This window comes from Mya arenaria, chromosome 13, assembly GCF_026914265.1.
Source record: "Mya arenaria isolate MELC-2E11 chromosome 13, ASM2691426v1".
Taxonomy (NCBI): domain Eukaryota; kingdom Metazoa; phylum Mollusca; class Bivalvia; order Myida; family Myidae; genus Mya; species Mya arenaria.
Genome location: NC_069134.1, coordinates 4,581,581 through 4,589,757, shown reverse-complemented (window position 1 = coordinate 4,589,757; position 8,177 = coordinate 4,581,581).

Genomic DNA, 8,177 nt, shown 5'->3' with positions numbered 1-8,177 from the left:
GAAGTTTGCTGACCGTTCCAATGCGGTCACTAACAATCCTTCATAAACACACCTAGTTTTTGATATTCATAATCAAAGCCAGAGTAAGTTTATAGTATACAAAATCAACCTGGTTACTATTTTATCTGCAAATTCAGTATCAATTGCAAAGAGTAAAATAATTATTATATATTTTTTGTTTTCAGATGATTAAGAGGAAAATTATATTTGGTGTCAAAACATGAGAGAGTCTCTTTAAACGGAAAAGTTTTTGGCAGATACTCAGTTGAATATCATAATATTTAAAACGTTTTCTAATTCGTCAGAGGTCGGACAATAATAAAGTTTATGCATAGCATCATCGCTCTGGAGTACGAGAACGTTGTATACAGAGAAAGTTTAAACTTTACATGTATCTGTTTATTTATATGTCATAAAACGCCTTATTTTTTAAAGGAACTAGGTAATTATGAAACAACAATCTTATAACAAATACCAGGGGCAGTTCCAGGAATGAACTAAAGAGGGGGTACGTGTAACTTAGGGGCTCATTTTTTCCACATTCGCCCCTCCCTCAGAACAGAATAATTTTAATTGTTTAAAATGTTGGCTGGGTGTAGGGAGTACTCCCCCTTATTTATTTACAATTTATAGTCCGAAATAGTGCATTTTTAGCTTAATATATTGTATTTGTTTCCGATATTGACTTAGAACGTATATATGGATGATTCGAAGGGACATTGGGAGACGGGGAGCGCGCTGAATGCTACCCTTCCCCTCAACCTGCTATTGAGAACATGCATTAACGCCGATTAATGTATGTACATGTATGTTTAGAAATATACGCTTTTTAATGTACGTACATGCTTGGTTGGAATACCGTTACCATAGCCTAGTGGTTAAGGCATTCGCCTACGGAATTCGTTGTTGTGGGTTCAATCCATGACCGCGTCATGCCGTAATACCTAAAAAGGAGGTACATGTAGCTCGATCCCTTGCCAAGCGCTCGGTACTTTAAGGGTAAGAGTGGTTTAGCGGTGTAGGTGTCCGCTTGTAACTCCAGACAATGTGGGTTCGATCACCACCAGGGGTACTCTCTCATGGATGGCCTCTCAAAAATGACATGGGTTTTTTTGCCAGGTTGTACCCGTGTATCGGTCCTTTGTAAAACAAAGGACCCTGTTTGAAGTAAGTGCTTGCACTTTCAAGGGTTATCATTGACCGTGATGTCTAAAAAAATACATTCAGTGTTCTCTAACCTCAGTCGATTAAAATTCAGTATTAAAACCAAGCACACCAGTAAGTATTTATAAAAATTGCAAAACTAAGCAAACAGTTTGATTGTTCAGAATTTGAAGTGAAATATGCATTGGGTTAAACTGTTTTAAGACATTGGATAACAAAACTACACACCTGACGCAGTTGCTCATAATAAAACTGCGTTGGATTGCACACAAGTTAAAAATGCCGATCGTGTATTATCTGGCTTTTCAGCTTATTGTTATTTACTTGAATAATCTACATCTAATATACAATTAATTAGAAATAATATGAAGACATGTATATATCCCAACTTTATTCCCCTAGCAGCTGTTATACTGTTGAAATCTCCAACTGCTGTTATCTCCAACTTCTGTGGTCCCCTTCTTCTGAAATCTCCAATTGGTGGCTTTTATCAATAGATCTTGACTGTTGGAAAAATGGAAATTTCCCCAATTAGAGAGCCATTTTCACAAAATCAAAAGTTTGGAATTTTTTTAGATTTTAATATTTATTTATCTAGTACTAAAACCAAAAGTATAAAGTTATTTTCTGTTTCAAATTCAAACATTTGATTTTTTTCAAAATAATGATTTTTTCCCCAATTTGTGCTCATTTGGAAAATTTTCCAATTGGAGTTTGCCAAAAAACCCGCGGGGGACCTAAAGTCCAATTGGTAGCCAACGGGAGAAATCAATTTTGGAATTAAAATGTTTTTACTCCTTACACATTTTCTTTTTGGAATTTTATTAAAACTGTTTCATGTTTACCGTGTAAACTAGCTATTTGCCAGTTTTGAAGATACTATCTGAAATAATAAAAAAATAAGTTTGCAAATAAACCGCATTTGCAGACTTAAACCGGATGCTGTTAAACAGTATAACGCATTCTCATTTAAATTTTATGTACACATTATATAAGCATGTTGATTTGAAACAAAAACTAATTGATCTTACACCTTGATTACCAGTATACCGTTTAACCTTTAGTTGCCTTGCAATATGTACCAACGACAGCAACTCTATGTACACTGCAAGTAACTCCAGCCATGTTAACGATTCTATACTCTTTTCATCTGACTAGACTCCTTGCGAAACCCCATCTACACTTCTACAGAACTTACCTCGTACCCTACTAATGTCACTAGCATCTGAATACACTACATTTAGTACATGTTTGTACTGCTCAAACTTTTTCTATTTATTGACGCTTTTTTATTCCTAAACAAAACCTGTTCTTTGCTCTCATCGTTCAAACAAATGTACTAATCAAAAGGCGATCATTCAAAACGTTTGCACTCATATATCTAGTGTTAATTTAAGATATATTCCAAATAACAAGTGCCATCAAAATCAACTGTCGCACTATACTGGCAACCTTTCTTACAGGAACACAAACCATTTTATAAGCCGAAACAATCAGCCTGTTCAAGTGAGACCCTAGTTGTACAATTATTATCACTATTGCATAACTTGAAGATATAGATGTGCACGAATCATTTGCAAGATTAATTGCTTATAGTATTTGATTTGTTACAAAACACATGTTTCCTAATGGCACTTAAATATCTTTAATATGAATAAATTATAGTTTAGTGTAACCTAAATGGGTCGCGTACGTTCAAGCTTTCAGAACAAACTCCGCGCAGTGTTACTTCCCTTGCAGTACAGTAATCACTGCCTTCACAAATATCACGTGATGATAGAAACGGCACGTGATTGCAATTTACAAAATGGACGGAACACCTTTAAAAGAAATTCCAGCAACATGTTTCATTTGTTTAGAAAATAAACGATTTTATTCCATAAAAGGAAAAAATGCAACGGAAGACGAAATCATCCAAAAACTAAGTTCAATATCAGGTAAAAATTTCCGAGATTTCTTTTCCGTACATCCTTCAACACGATATGGACTTTGTAGGGCTTGAATTTGAAAAAAGACCGAACATTTCCGAATGTTTTTTTTAATTGTTATTTTTTTATAAAACATATTATGCCTATCAACTGGCGTAAAGTAATTATTTAAGAAAGGATATAAGAATAAATATATATGATTAAAAAAAATGCCATTAAAAGTTTTCATCCAATTTTGGATGAAAATCTTGTGGTGGCAGTGATTACTGTACTGCAAGGGAAGTAACACTGCGCGGAGTTTGCTTTCAGAAAACAAAAATAGAAAATGGTATAATCTCAAAACTGTATAACATATCTAGTTGATTTAGTATACTCAATTATACCAACCGTTAAGTGATACTCGTATTAAAATAATTTATAATCAAAATTACAAACATAACTTTTGCGTGGTTAATCTTTAACTACTACTTATTAAAAATGTATTTATCGAAAATATCAATTACTGATTACAATATTGTAACCATGACTTGTAGATCCTAAAATATTTACGGATATCAACGATAGTCTCATAAGGTAGAAATACCGTTTTTTTCTGCACCATTCTTACAAATTAAACACGGTGTCCGTCATAAAAAGCTTTTGTTTTTAATATTTATTCATCCCTTTCGGTAAACAAAAACAATTGTATTAATTAATACTGCTGACTTGAGAGTATGAGTGCACCTTTAATATTACCCAACTGCGACGTATCACATCAAAATATACTTATAAGAGAGACGCATTTAAACAAATGTTCCTCTTCGATTTCAAACAAAATTATGCTCCTAAGAATTCCAGTTCAATACAACTTCTTGCAACATCAATACGAGCATTGAATTAATATACAAGTGGTCGGTATTTTCTTCTTGTTGGTATTTGTATCTTCAACCATTACTTTAACGTTTGTAGACGGATAAGACGATAAGAGACTTCATTAATCTAAAATTAAATGCGCCATGAGTTACAGTTCGTTTGAAATTGCACTATAATCTAAAAACAATAGCAACGAATTGTTTTATGATTCCGAATTCTTATAAATTATTATGTAAAAAACTACAAAAATAAGCTCAGTAGCAAGAAGTTTAAACATAAACCTTATAAGAATACACACAATCATTTATTCGAGTTAATTCACAGACAGAGACTTAAGACGAATTACAGGTAGAGAGACATATTACCAGTTGACTGCACTGCTGTTAGTGTTACCAGAAACAACTCACTGTAGTATTTTGGAACCAGGTAGCAGATGATATGCAACAATTGCAATTTATTATAATTTATAGGGTAGGATAACAAAAGCTTCAATATTTTAATGTTACATGGCGCATTCGGACACCAAACTTACGGATTATAGTTATGCATTATATATCCTGCAGATGTAAAGTAGAAAGTTATTCCCGGTGTTGAAATGTCTGACACCGGGAAAGTTTTAAAGTACGAACTCGTTAACTCTTTTTTCGGTTGCTCGGTTCCTACAAAAACAGCGATTTGTCATTTCTTTATATTTCAAGCCTGCATTCTTCTTATCATGAAACAAGATAAAAGTAAGAATAAAAATATTAATTACTTTTCCCAATTGGTCCGAAAAATTGCATTTTGTTGTAAAAATGAGACATGTTTGCAATAATGCCTCAGTGTTATGTAGCGTAATAAAGATTAACAACAAAAAGGTTATTACTGGTTAAGTATAGTTTAAGATGAAATAGTTACACGTATGCCGCTTTTCACGTGTAAAAACTTAAAGTGATGACCTAATTTACTTTTGTAAATGTGTGTTTAAGAAATGCATTATAATTTAGCATTATAAAGATTAAGAGTTTCCTCAGCTGCAGTTATCATTAAATACTCAGAAACATACATATACACATAACAGTTGAATCAAACACATAGTAAAACATTTTAAGCGGTTTGAAGCAAAAAAATATGAATGCATCATCGTTTTAAACTTATTTAACTTTAATGACAGTATCGGAAATTGCATATGATTTAGGTACAGATAAAAAGTATAAGCAATATGCTGTTTTAATTGTGGGATTTGTGGCTACGTAGGTATTTGTCGTATTACTTATTAACTATATAGGGATGATAGATAAAGACTGCTATGTAGTTTACGATGTTTATTCGACGCTAGCTAACTACAGACTGCTGATAAGCCCGGCCACTCGCAGGTAGCCGATATCATATTACAACACCTCCCTTTCAAGTTAATAAGTAATTTAATGAATGTATTATTTAGAGGTGTTTACTTCTGAAACAAATATAACATTTTTATATGAAACATATACTATATTTTAACTAACACGATTCGATTAGTCTTTCTTGGTTTCTTGACAATCTTCCTGATCTTGTTACGTAACCATCCTCTGGTTCCACGGTCTCCTCCTCACTTTCCCATGAAGATAAAGAATTTTCACTATCACTCTCATTAATCTGAACCATCTGTTCTCCTTGACCATCCTGCTGACCATTAGGCCGCCTGGGAGTTTCTATAAGATGGCGCCTATTCCGGCGGATAATACCTTCATCCGTCTCAACATTGTATGAACGTGGGAATACAGATTGTGATTTAATTACCCCATACTTGTTTTGATCTTTTACAAGAACTCGGTCGCGATTTTTTAGGCAAGGCAAAGTTTTTGCCTTGTGTCTTGTATCGAAATTTCTATTTTGTTGACCTTTAATCTTATTTTCCCGATTTCGGATAATTTTTAAATTTGGCCACTTTGGATTTAAAGTTTCGGGTTTAACCGGTATTGACGTATTTAATTTTCTGCCCATTAATAATTCTGACGGACTGAATCCATTGTGCAATGGCGTTGCACGATATGATAACAGTGCTAAATACGGGTCGTCTGATTTCTTTAGCATCTCTTTAATAGTTCTTACAGACCTTTCCGCAAGACCAATACTTTGAGGCATTTTTGGGCTAGAAGTATGGTGTGCAAATCCATACTCACGTGCAAACTTTTTAAAAGTCGCTGCGTTGTAACACGGTCCGTTGTCACTAAATACTATTTCTGGTATATCGTGTCGCGCGAAAATGGACTTCATGTGATTTACTACGCACGCTGCTGTAGCATTTGAAAGTTTGGCCAGCTCAATATAACGCGAGAAATAGTCCACTACTAACAAATATGTGTGACCTTTTAGTTCAAATAAGTCTGTTGCTACGCGTTGCCAAGGGCGTTCTGGAAATTCGAACGGCATAAGCGGTTCTGCTCTATCGCAACCGTTTTCAATGCATTAATGGCATGACTTTACAACCTTTTCTAGAGCCGAGCTCAAACCAATCCACCAAACAGATTGTTTTGCCCGCTCCCTACATTTCGAAATTCCCTGATGCGCTTCACCATGAAGTCTATCAATCATTTCTGACTGTAATGTGTTTGGTATTACTAGTCGCGTTCCTTTGAACAATTGACCTCTTTGAACAGTTATCTCACCCCTATAACACCAGTATGGTTTCATGTATTCAGGAAGTGCTGACTTATCTGGCCACCCTTGTTTACAATACAACAAAAGCTGTGTACAGATATTATCCTCTTTGTAAAGGGACTTAATTTGTTCCAGTCGATTAGCGGTCGCTGGGATGTCATTGAAAATCATTTGAACATATGCGTCACTCGCGGACTGCAGACTTTCGGATTCTTTATCAATTAACGTACACAGAGGTGCCCTTGATAGACAGTCGGCTGTAACCAGTTTACATCCGCTTATGTAAACCATGCTAAAATCGTAACGCATAAGGCGCATGCGAAACCTCTGGATTCTAGCAGGTTAATCGGTCAAGTCTTTCGTACTTAATAAAGGAACTAACGGTTTATGATCCGTTTCTAAGACAAACTTGGATCCTATTAAAAAGTTTTGAAACTTTTCGCAAACCCATGTTAATGCAAGGCATTCTTTCTCTATTTGAGCATACCTTTGTTCTGCTTCAGTAAGCGAACGAGAAGCAAACGCTATTGGTTTCCATGTACTTCCCTGCTTTTGCATAACAACTCCCCCCATGCCAAATGAAGAAGAGTCTGCTGAGACCATTGTTTCATTATTAGGATCATACTGGGCCAAAACCTTGGGAGAACTTAACTCCTCTTTCAATTTCTGGAAGGACGATTCTTGATCCGGACCCCAGAACCACGAGTTTTTGTCCTTTAAAAGGTCTCGCAACGGTTTAGACATTTGTGCTAAGTTTGGCGTGAACTTTGCTAATTGATTGCACATTCCAAGAAATCTCCGGATATCTGAAATATTCTGCGGGTTTAGCATGTCAATAATTGCTTTCACTTTGGCTGGGTCGGCCCCAATTGTGCCCTGGCCTACAATATGACCTAGAAATGTCAAACTGTGTTTACCAAACTGGCATTTTTCTTTGTTCAGTGTGATGCCAGCCTCAGAAATGAGCCCTAACACGCGAAATAAACGCTGATCATGTTCATCTTTATTCTCACCGAATATGAGGACGTCGTCCATTTTGCAAACTACGCCCGGTACTCCTTCTAACAATGCTGACATTTTTCTCTGAAAGAATTCTGGCATAGCATTTATACCGTATGGCGAGACATTAAAGCAAAACCTACCGAATGGGGTTATGAATGTAGTTAAATGTCGCGATTCGCGTGCTAATCTTACTTGCCAGAAACCGTGGCGTGCATCAATTTTCGAAAAGAAACGTCCCCCAGCGAGCTTTGCAAGTGACTCGTCTACGGATGGTAATTGATAACGCTCTCGTTTTACTGACTGATTCAATTTTGACAGATCTTCACATATCCTAATTTGACCATTTGGTTTTGGAGCTACTACCATTGGCGAACAGTACTCGGTCGGCTCTGATACTTTTGAAATAACCCCTGATCTCTCCATTTGCTCTAGCTCGGCTTTGACTTTTTTTCATTAGAGGCAATGGTACTCGACGCGGTGTAGACAATGAGTACGGCTTTGAGTTTTCACTTAATGTGATTTTGTATTCCCAATCAGTTTTACCTAATTTGTCGCTAAAGACAATGGGGAATTTCTCATATACTTGTTCATACGATGACAGATGAAATG